The sequence below is a fragment of the Microplitis mediator genome, chromosome 3, assembly GCF_029852145.1.
Source record: "Microplitis mediator isolate UGA2020A chromosome 3, iyMicMedi2.1, whole genome shotgun sequence".
In the NCBI taxonomy this organism is placed as follows: Eukaryota; Metazoa; Arthropoda; class Insecta; order Hymenoptera; family Braconidae; genus Microplitis; species Microplitis mediator.
The window spans coordinates 24,327,891-24,338,766 of record NC_079971.1 but is presented as its reverse complement, the minus strand read 5'-3'; the positions used below and the strand labels follow the sequence as shown (position 1 = coordinate 24,338,766).

The following is a 10,876-nucleotide window of genomic DNA, read 5'->3' as shown; positions in this document are numbered from 1 at the left end:
AGATGTTTGACAGCAGTCGCGTGCCCTTTTATCTGTCAGCTCTAGAAGATAATTTTATTTTGTATTGTTTAAAATAAAATATTCATGTTAATTAACTGAAGTACTACACTGCTGAAGATAATTTTGAAAATTACTATGAAAAAGGAATTTAATTTTTTAATCGATAAGAATAAAATTGGAAAGTACATATTATAGGGGAGGGTGGGGCAGAGCGGCCCCCCTAAGCCAATTATTATTTTTTGTGGCTTTCAACCATAAGATCACTTTACTTTTGTTCTATTTCGAACAAATTTATGGACATTTTGCCAAAATTCTAAAAAAATTTTTTTTTTTTGTGGGGCAGAGCGGCCCCCCTTCAAAAAGTGATAAAAAAATTTTTTTTTTCGTTTTTTTTTTTTTTAAATTGTTTTCATCATTAAGAATGTATTTCTTTCTCTTGACAACTATTTTTGGTTTTATGTTACTCAAAAAAAATTTTTTTAGGTGTAATAAATCGTTCACTATCGATTACCTTAATTACTAATTGTTATTTAATAAAAAAAAAAAACAATTCTACAGTTTTACTTTATTTCAAATATTTATCAACTGAAAAAAAAATTTAATTTTTATAAATTTTTAGTGACCAAATTTGCCTCTTACATAGAGAAACGGCCGAAAAATATGAAAAAATAATTTTTTCGGAAGTTTCGGCTGGTCCATTTTGCCCCAGGTGTTATGCGTAGGGCTAGAAATGTGTAATTATAATAATTTTTTTTTAATTTGACGATAAAAATATGAAAAAATCACTTTTTCAAAATTTTGGGCTTGTCCATTTTGCCCCAAATGTCATGCGTAGGGGTAAAAATGCGCAAACATATCGGATTTATAGTAATTAGTCGAAAAAAAAAAATTTTTTTTTTTTATCAAAATTTCAGGGGGGCCGCTCTGCCCCACCCTCCCCTATATTAGGGTGATCCAAAAAATAACAAACTTTTTTTTTTTTCTTCCAAACAGGTTCAAAAGTTTCATTTAGATAAAAAAAGACGCCTGTGAAAATTAGAGCTCTTAATATTAACATTGAGAGGTTCCTCATCGCACTTTTCTACTTTCCATAAGAATAACATGGAAAAAATTTTTTTTACGTCTTCTGATTTTTATAAGTAGCTAACGATGCGTCATAGGAATAATTGGCAGGCATGTTTTTGTAGGGAATCGAATGTTCTACAAAAAAAGATTCTTATCATTTTTTGATAAATCTTTTTGTTCAAAAGTTATTTGAGGTTGAAGTCGAATTCATATTAAATTTTAAGATTTTCTTACTTTTCCGGTGAAACTATCAGACCTATGACAAAATATCATTGAACCTTTTTTGTAGACAATTTTATTCCCTAAAAGTTATGTCTAATAAAGTTTTTTCGAATTCCGCATCGCTTTCTTGTTATTTTTATTTTAATGTCAAGCTCTTAAAATCGATCAGAAGACTATTTTTTGTATAGTACACTATAGTACACACAACATAGTACACTAAAAATGTCGATAGGAATTTTATAGGAAATTTTATTCCCTTCAAAAAAAGTCCTGTGAGTCAAGTCGCTAAAGTCCATAGTTTCCGAGTTCTAGTAATTTTAATAATTTGGAAAATACAATATCAAGCAACAAATTCTTTGAATATGACTTTAATTGGCCACAAATATTTTCTGATATTTATCATATATTTTTACATATATGTTATTTTTATACGGGTGCTAGGTCATTTCATGAGGAAATAAATATATCTTGATAAACAATTCATTTTTCTATAATAACGTTCATTCATTTTATATGACGCGTTTAGATAAAACTAATAATTGTTATTATAAAAAAATTAACCTCTTCATGATAATCTTTAGCTATTTTATATAACGCAATTGCGTAAAGGACATGAGCTTACATGAATGAAATATAGTCGGGACAATTAATATAAATAGCCGTTTGATTATTATTAATTCATAAAGTAAATAGTCAACGTCCCGATAGCTTCTGGATAAATGTAAGTATAAAAATATATTTTTAATTCAAACTATGTACTATTTTGTACTTGAAATTCAATTGGACTTCTGATACTTAACTAATAAACCAACTTTTTTTAAACACCCGGAAAAATTTTAACACTGCCACCGCACTGAGAGAAAAACAATTCAAATTCAAGTAATTATTTTTCTTCCAATAAAATGAGCGATTGAGGTACGCTCTTTTGATTCTTTCAACATGCATTTTTTTTAGCATTAAATACTCTCTAAATATGAATTAGTGAAAGAAGTGAATATTTCCGTGAAAAAATATTCTGATCAGACTATATCAGGCCTGATATGGAAATTGGCCATATCAGACTATATATGCTTTGATATAAGTATATCAGACTATATATCAGACCAAATTTATTTAAAAAAAATATGTAAAAAATAAATATCAATAAATTTTTATTGTGTATAAAAAAATCTATCGTGTTCAACTTTCATGACACATCTTTTCGAATACAATTTGAGTTAACTTGATATTTTTAACCTCTATAAAGGCTTATCAAATTATATCAAATCTGATCAGGATTTTTATTCACAGGTATATCAATTTATATATATATATATCAGACTATATAAAGTCATATCAAGTTATATCAAGCCTGATCAGGGATTTTTTTTTTAAGTATATCAAAGTATATATAACTTTATAAGGTTATATCAGGCCATATCAGGACCTATAAGAAATAAATATAACATTATATATGAGCTTATCAAGTTATATCAAGTCTGATATAGACATATCAAATTGATAAGGCTTGATCTGGCCTGATATGGCCAATTTTCATATCAGGCCAGATCAGGACCTATCAAAAATCAAATATGGACATATCAGATCATATCAGGCCAGATATGAATACATCAAAAATTTTGATATGGCCTTATCAGCTCATATCAAGCCTGATCAGAATATTTTTTCACGGGTTCACTAATTCAAAGTGCCAATCGTACCGCTTTGTGGAATTAGTGGTACGATTTGCACTCTGAAGTAGTGAATATTACCTTATTTCGCTAATTCATGTATCGAGACCCTCGCAGATTTGAGTCACGGTGGAAACACCGTCGAAGTGTAAACACGTACCGTGGATCCACCGTGGTTACACGGTGGGTTTGTTTCATTTCACCACCGGGTATACACAGTGTATCCACTGTAATTGCGCGGTGTATCCACCTTGATTCCACGGTGGCTTTGTGCTATTTCACCACCGTGGTTCCACGCTGTATCCACCGCGTAATCACAGTGAAAACACCGTGGAATCATGGTGGATACACCGCGTAATCACAGTGGTAAAATGGAACAAACCCACCGTTTTTCCACCGTGATTCAAATCTGCGAGGGAAGTAAGTAGGGGAGGGTGGGGCAGAGCGGCCCCCATGGGGCAGAGCGGCCCCCCTGAAATTTTGACCAAAAAAAAAATTTTTTTTTTTTCGACTAATTACTATAAATCCGATATGTTTGCGCATTTTTACCCCTACGCATGACATTTGGGGCAAAATGGACAAGCCCAAAATTTAAAAAAAGTGATTTTTTCATATTTTTATCGTCAAATTAAAAAAAAATTATTATAATTCCACATTTCTAGCCCTACGCATAACACCTGGGGCAAAATGAACCAGCCGAAACTCCCGAAAAAATTATTTTTTCATATTTTTCGGCCATTTCTTTATGTAAGAGGCCAATTCGGTCACTAAAAATTTATAAAAATTAAATTTTTTTTTTAGTTGATAAATTTTTGAAATAAAGTAAAATTATAGAATTGATTTTTTTTTTTTAATAAATAACAATTAGTAATTAAGACAATCGAGAGTGAACGATTTTTTACGCTTTAAAAAATTTTTTTCGAGTAATATGAAATCAAAAATAGTTGTCAAGAGAAAGAAATACATTCTTAATGATGAAAACAATTTAAAAAAAAAAAAACGAAAAAAAAAATTTTTTTTATCACTTTTTGAAGGGGGGCCGCTCTGCCCCACAAAAAAAAAAAAATTTTTTTCAGAATTTTGGCAAAATGTCCATAAATTTGTTCGAAATAGGACAAAAGTAAAGTAATCTTATGGTTCAAAGCCACAAAAAATAATAATTGGCTTAGGGGGGCCGCTCTGCCCCACCCTCCCCTAAATAAAATAATTTTATCATTTTTTTTCATTAAAGAAAATAATTACTTGGCGCTCTATTCAAGTAAACAAGTATTTGAATGAAGCATTTTTTCTTGAAAATATGCATTTTTGTTTCTTAGTGCGGTGTTGTTTCAACACCTTTTTCGGGGTTAAATTTAACACCGATAACCTTAGCACCGAGATATTCTGGACTTTTATTGGTATATTTTTTTACAGTGTAGCAAAGGCTTTACTCAACTACTATACGAGATGTTTAACATGAAGATATTTTTGTTGGCACTTTTGGTAGTGGCTTTGTTTGCTGCCGAAACCTTTGCATGCATTCAATCCAACGGCTGGGTACAAACAAAATATTATTATTTTTATAATATATTACATATTATATATTGAATTGAGTATGATGATTAAATATATTCATTTTTTTTTTTCAGTGCGGCAGCGATTCGTCTTGCTGCTCCGGTAAATGTTTAATAGATTTTATGGGGACTCACTCATGTAAATAAGCTATTTTTTAAAAATGAATTAGTTGAAATTATGTGACAATCACTATTTGGCAACGAGTAGTCACTATTTTCACTATTTCAAACCGGTACTGAAAAATGTAGTCTGAGTATAGAAATATCTTTTGCTTACTGAAAATTTCAAAATTGTATTTGAAGATAAAAAATAAAAATATTCCACGGCCTAACGCATTTGCATTACAAGCATCTGAAATTATTCAATCCTAAAAATTCATCAAACTTCTAATTCCAATGATGTGATAAATTAGACTATTGTTAAATAAAAACGACGTTTTTAAGATCCATATGTACGATTTGAATGAACTGTCATAAGTCACGAGAGCGCCTCTAACGGAGGACGCAGTTACTATTTAATCATTACGATGTAACATCGTAATTTTTATAACTTACATCGTATTACAACATAAGCAGCACTGTAATAGTATATTGTGTGACAAGGGATGAAACAAGACGATTTCATCAGAGTAGGGAGAGGTTGGCTGCCCGAGTCGCAGACGAGGGCTGACATCACTCGCAGTAAAGTAAATTTCCCAGTTATTTTATTTATCAGATTTTTATCTTCGAGTATTAATAAGTTATCGTAGATCCTTGACCGACAGCCTCATCTTTATAGATAAATTCATTCATTCGTTATAGAAAAAAATCTGGAAATTTTCCGCTGTTTTCAAGATTAAGGAGTAAGCCTAACGGCCATACTGACATTGCGGCGTTCGCGACATCTATCGCCAATGTTACTAGTCCCGCAATGGTCGAATCATCTATGCATACAATTTTATAACCTATAAAAATCTTCGATACCATACAGTATGGCATTCACGCTAATACTGGCATGGTGATGTCCAAAAAATATTTCTTACCGCGTGTATGAACCTGTGCTCTACATCCCCGCATGGAAAAGTTATATATTGTTAAATGTATATAAAAAAATATATGGTGAATATGTGATAAATATATAGCGGCAAAAATATCTATATTGGAAAATATATGTCTTGTACATATATTGGATTATATATTTATCATAATATATTTACTTGTATATAATGTTTTGTATTTTTCTATATATATTATCTCATATAATGCTCAATATATTCTTATCATATATGGATAGTATATATATAATTTATAAGTATAATATAATAAACTTGATATATATATCCATAAATTTTGACTCATATAATTAGTGGTATATGGTCTCTATATAATTGATTATATATGAAAGAATTTATAGGATTAAATATATGGTTCGCGGTACATTGGAATTATATTTTTCCAGTATATTAAAACTTATATTTTTCGCAATATATTGAAAATTTTATTTTTTCAATATACTTTTTCAATTTCTACACAATTCCAAAAAAAAAAGTCAAATTTATTATTTTTTCTCCTTCTTTTCATTGACCTTATTATTACTGGCAATAACCTAAGAAAAGTAAAAAAAGTGCCATATATTTTACAATATATTGGAAACCATATATTTCGCAATATATTGGAAAACATATATAAAAAATATAAAAAATACTATATATTAATTAATATACTACTTTCAATATAATACGTCAATATAAAAAAGATATATTAAAATATATATGTAAAACATACATAAAAAGTCATATATTGATAAATATATTGATAATATATTCTAGCAATATATTTTTTTTCAATATATTATCATATATTAATACGGCAAAAATATAAATATTATTTTATATATTGTACAATATATCACATTATAATATTCATATATTCTATCATATATGTTTTCACATATAAAGTTTTTTCATGCGGGCCGCTCTGGATTATTAACAATAGTATTTATTCATATGTATTTCACTTTCAATATTCGAAAATATTAATTAGTGCAGTAGGTTTTGGGCTTAAACAATAAAATTGATAAACAATTGTTTTTTTATTAGTTTAATTTATTTATTTCCATGAACAAAAAATTTATTGCAAATTCAAAGTTTTAAAAATTATTTCACCGTATAGGTGAGTAATTTTATGGGAAAAAAATAAATTATAGAATTTTAACCAATTAAATGGAGGTTCCACAAAACTTATCTCCTATTTCAGGAAGATTATAACAAGTTCCGCTGCAACAATTGCCGTCACTTTGGCACTGTAATGAAGAACAATAAATTTATTAATAAATTATTATCCCTGATTAAACAACTGAATTCGACCGAATTAAAAATTTTAATTCTGTTATATTCTGCCAAATTCTGCAAAACGGAATTCAACTGAATTGAAAATTTGAATTTGAATAAAATAGAATAAAACCGATTTAAAAATTTCAAATTCGTTTCAATTCAGTTTAATTCGGATTCAGAACCAGAAATCCGAGAATTTCTTTCGAATTAATCAGAATTAAACCGAATAGAATTATTTAAATTCGTTTTAATTTTGACAAATTCTGGTTTTCCTGCTGAATTAGACAGAATTCATTTCTAAGTTAGCTACCGAATTAACAGAATTTATCTGAATTAAATATAATTAAAAATTTAATTCTGTTTAATTCGATCGAATTCAGTTGTTTAATCAGGGATATGTAAATCAATCGTCGGTAATTGGGAAACGTGAGGCAAAATGAGACACCATTTTTGAGAGGAAGAACATTTCATTTTGTCACGAATTTCTTATCTAAACAATTTTATTAAATCTTGAAAGAGCTCACTGTGAGATAAAATGGGCCATGGTTTTAAAAATATTAATTCTAATAATAATTTTAAATGTACTCTCCAGCCGGGTCATCGATTCACCCCATAATTATTAACGAACCGTTACCAAGAATTTAAGAAAAAATTACTTTTCATTATATACAATGGTGTCTTATTTTGCTCCGAGTTCTCCGATCACATGTAATAATATTTTTTTCATACACTTCCGCCGCCTTGAGTGCAAGCATACGCTTTGGCAGCAAACAGAGCCACTGCCAAAATTAACAATAAGAACATTTTGTGGTTAAACATTTTGTATTGGGTAATTTTTTGGCTGTAAAAATGGAAACGTTAATAGTTTATTATTTTTATTGATAATAATATTTAAAAAAAAAATTTACTTATTTAATAATATGATAAAAATAATGCTTGAATATTCAAAAGTTAACACCTCAATCGTTTATTTTATTTTCAATTATTATTTTATAACAATAAGTAATTTTTTTAATATGAATTTTTATTCAACTATTTCATTATTATTTCACTTCTTAATTTCAATTAAATATTTTTTTTCAAATATCCCGCCTTTTTGTCTTAGATGTCGCTCTTTTGTTTCAATTCTGCTACGCTAGTACTGCTGGCAGTAATTAATGGAGAGAAAAAGTTTACTAAATGCGAATAAAAATTTTATTAAAAATTCCGTTTCATATTTTATTAGTATTTGATACATGTATATTATAGTATCGACTACGTTTTTTTTCATATACTATATTAATTAATGTTGTAAATAACTAATGAATAGATATATCCAATCTAAAAAGAAGTTGTATTCCATCGATAGATTAAAATTTAAAAAATTTGTTACAAATTAATTTATTTATAAGCAGTAAAAAATATCAAAATATTAAAAGTTATCCTTACATTTGAAGTTAAAAGTGTTAATTAGGTTAGAATCTTAAATTTTCGACTTTGGGCAGTTTTAGAAACGGTGATATTTTTTTTTTTTTATATTATATAACTGAAATTTTAAATAACAATTTTTTTTTTATAAATTAACAGATTATTTAATACAGTGTCGTTAAAAAAAATTTTTAATTCTTAAAGATAGGTTAAATTCACGGAAAAAAAATCGGTCTATCGGTTCACCCTGCGGGCCAGCCCTAAAACTTCCTGCTATTTTCGAGCTCCTTGAGCTCGAAAATACTTTTGTATGCCGTTGTTTTCGAAAAAAATTTTTTTTACTATTTCCTTCATCGACGATATCTTTCTAACGGATTAACCGATTTTGATGGTTGGCGTGGCATTTGACGCGGCTTATAAAGTTTTAGAGCTGATTAGATTTCGAAATTAATCCATCGAGCAAAATGAAAGTTATCCAAATGAAACATTTTTGAAAAAATTTTATTTTTGAAATATCTCCGAACGCACCCTACCGATTAAGCTCAAATTTCTACAGCTTTTACAAATTTCTATAGCCTTCCAAAAATTCCTAAAAAATTTATAGAATGTTTCTGTTCCTTTAATTTTTTGCATAAGTGTATTAATGAAATTTTATTTTCGAAAATACTCTCTGTTCAGTCACGAGCTTAGGCAATTTGAAAAGCTTCGTGCATTTCCGCTACGACCGGAAATAGCCGAACTTGCTACTGACTTGAATGTCAGAATAGTCGCCCGACACATACAATTTCTTGCTCATGACCGTGTCACGGCGGCATGAGAACCCGCTACCAGCCAACCAATCAGAGAAATTGGTGGCTAATTATTCCCTGTTGGCGCGCTTTTAAGTCAATGGGAAAATTCGTTACTGCAGCCATGCTGCCACGTCACCACCGAGCAGCAACGAAGGAGAAAGACGCCGTCTCAATTTCTAATCTACATCGTGCAGTCTTACTAACTTCCACTGCTTTCTAAACCGCTTTACTTGTCGTATTCGCTATCGCTTATCTATCTTGTCGCATTCGCTATCTAATGTTAATTCTCACCATATTTAACTGTATAAAGTGTAAATAAATAACCAAATTACTTATTGACAAAATCTGTGTAATTTTTAATTGTTAAAATTTCATCACACCTAAACCAGATCCTTTTTGCGCATTTGCTTACTTTACAATCTCGATTGTTTCTCTGCAATCGAATTTATTGTTATAAAATAAAATCCATACTTATATATAATTAATATTTATTAATATGTAATGGTGTTTTTGAAAAAATTTTAATAAGCATTTATATTTCTGGCGATTAAATTTGTCTCTTAGTGCATTATTCATATTAAATATTCTATTGTACTTACATTTTAGCGGATGCTATCGATACGTTGATTAAGTATTTTTGGAACAGTCATTATTTTGAATGGCTTATTTATACTATTGCACTAATAGATTGCCACTCCTCTACGTTTGCTTGCATAAGTTCGTCCTTATATTTTAATTGCTCGGCTTACGTGTCGGAAAGTTTCTCTAATCAAATAATTAATACGTCAAAAACACTTGAAAATGTTTAATTTATCGAACAAGTGACACAATAATTACTGACATCTGTTTGAATTATTGGTTGCGGAAAATGAAACGGAAAAAAGCAATTAATTATATTTCTTTGAGCGATAAGTTTAATATACTAACTACATAATATTAAAACTTATATGTAGATAGAAATAAAAATAAAAAAAAATTTTGGAAAAGCCAAAAGTGTATACGTCAATTGCTCATTTTATTTTCGATAATTATTTTTATTTGAGAGTAGTCGGCTAGTCGCATGTGGCTTATTCTATTAATTCCGAAGAAAAAATCCTGTTGCTGCAACACAATTTTGTTCTGTCGCTCTCACAGGATGTGTCCTGTTGCTGTAAAATGAAAATCCTGTTGCTAAAACTTCTTTCAACCATTCGGGAATTAGTACCAGATTATTTAGTAATTATTACTACGCGATTTAGAGTGGTAATAATTACCATAAAATTCGAAGATATTTAATAGCAGGAAACAGTTACGGTACTGATATGGTAATCATTAATCTACTGGGTCACATGCTTACACGGAAAGAAAATTCCACTTGAATTTACGATGATAACATTGTAATCGTGGACTATACTTTCATTAGCGTAAATTTTCAAATGTATTATTTTAAAATTTAATATGTAGGTTACATTTTTTGATTTTAGCTTGAAAGGCTAAATGTCGCTTTAGTGTTAGCTGATCGCCGCATCAGAAAGCCATGTTACACTATTTGAATAATAAATCAGACTTATTACACGGAGAAAAAAAAATTGTTCCTCGAACGATCTAAAGTATAGCAACTCGTAGATAGTTACCACAACAATATGTATACTTATGATAACAATACCGTATCGTTCCGGTTACTATCACAAGAAAATATTTTTGAAGACAAACGTTTTCGGGAACCAAGTCGAGATTTTCTTGAGCTATGAGAATTCATCTTGGTTGGAGAAGATTTCTACTTTATCTGAGAAAATTTAGGTCTCCAAAAAAATTTTCTTAAATCAAGAATATTTACCTTCAGTCGAGAATTTTTTTTTGTGTGTACGACTTTCCGT

The 10,876-nt window shown here is 29.2% G+C and overlaps 2 long non-coding RNA genes across 2 annotated transcripts; one reads left to right on the top strand and one right to left on the bottom strand.

Moving 5' to 3' along the window:
• The first annotated feature begins 1,894 nt into the window (after positions 1-1,894).
• On the top strand, positions 1,895-4,858 carry LOC130665109 (uncharacterized). Its single transcript, XR_008989512.1, has 3 exons — positions 1,895-2,008; positions 4,371-4,493; positions 4,586-4,858. It is a non-coding gene; the product is annotated as an uncharacterized LOC130665109 (long non-coding RNA).
• Positions 4,859-6,581: 1,723 nt separating this feature from the next.
• Positions 6,582-9,769, bottom strand: LOC130665276 (uncharacterized). Its single transcript, XR_008989526.1, has 3 exons — positions 9,620-9,769; positions 7,552-7,663; positions 6,582-6,791 (listed from the first exon to the last, which is right to left on the bottom strand). It is a non-coding gene; the product is annotated as an uncharacterized LOC130665276 (long non-coding RNA).
• Positions 9,770-10,876: the final 1,107 nt, after the last annotated feature.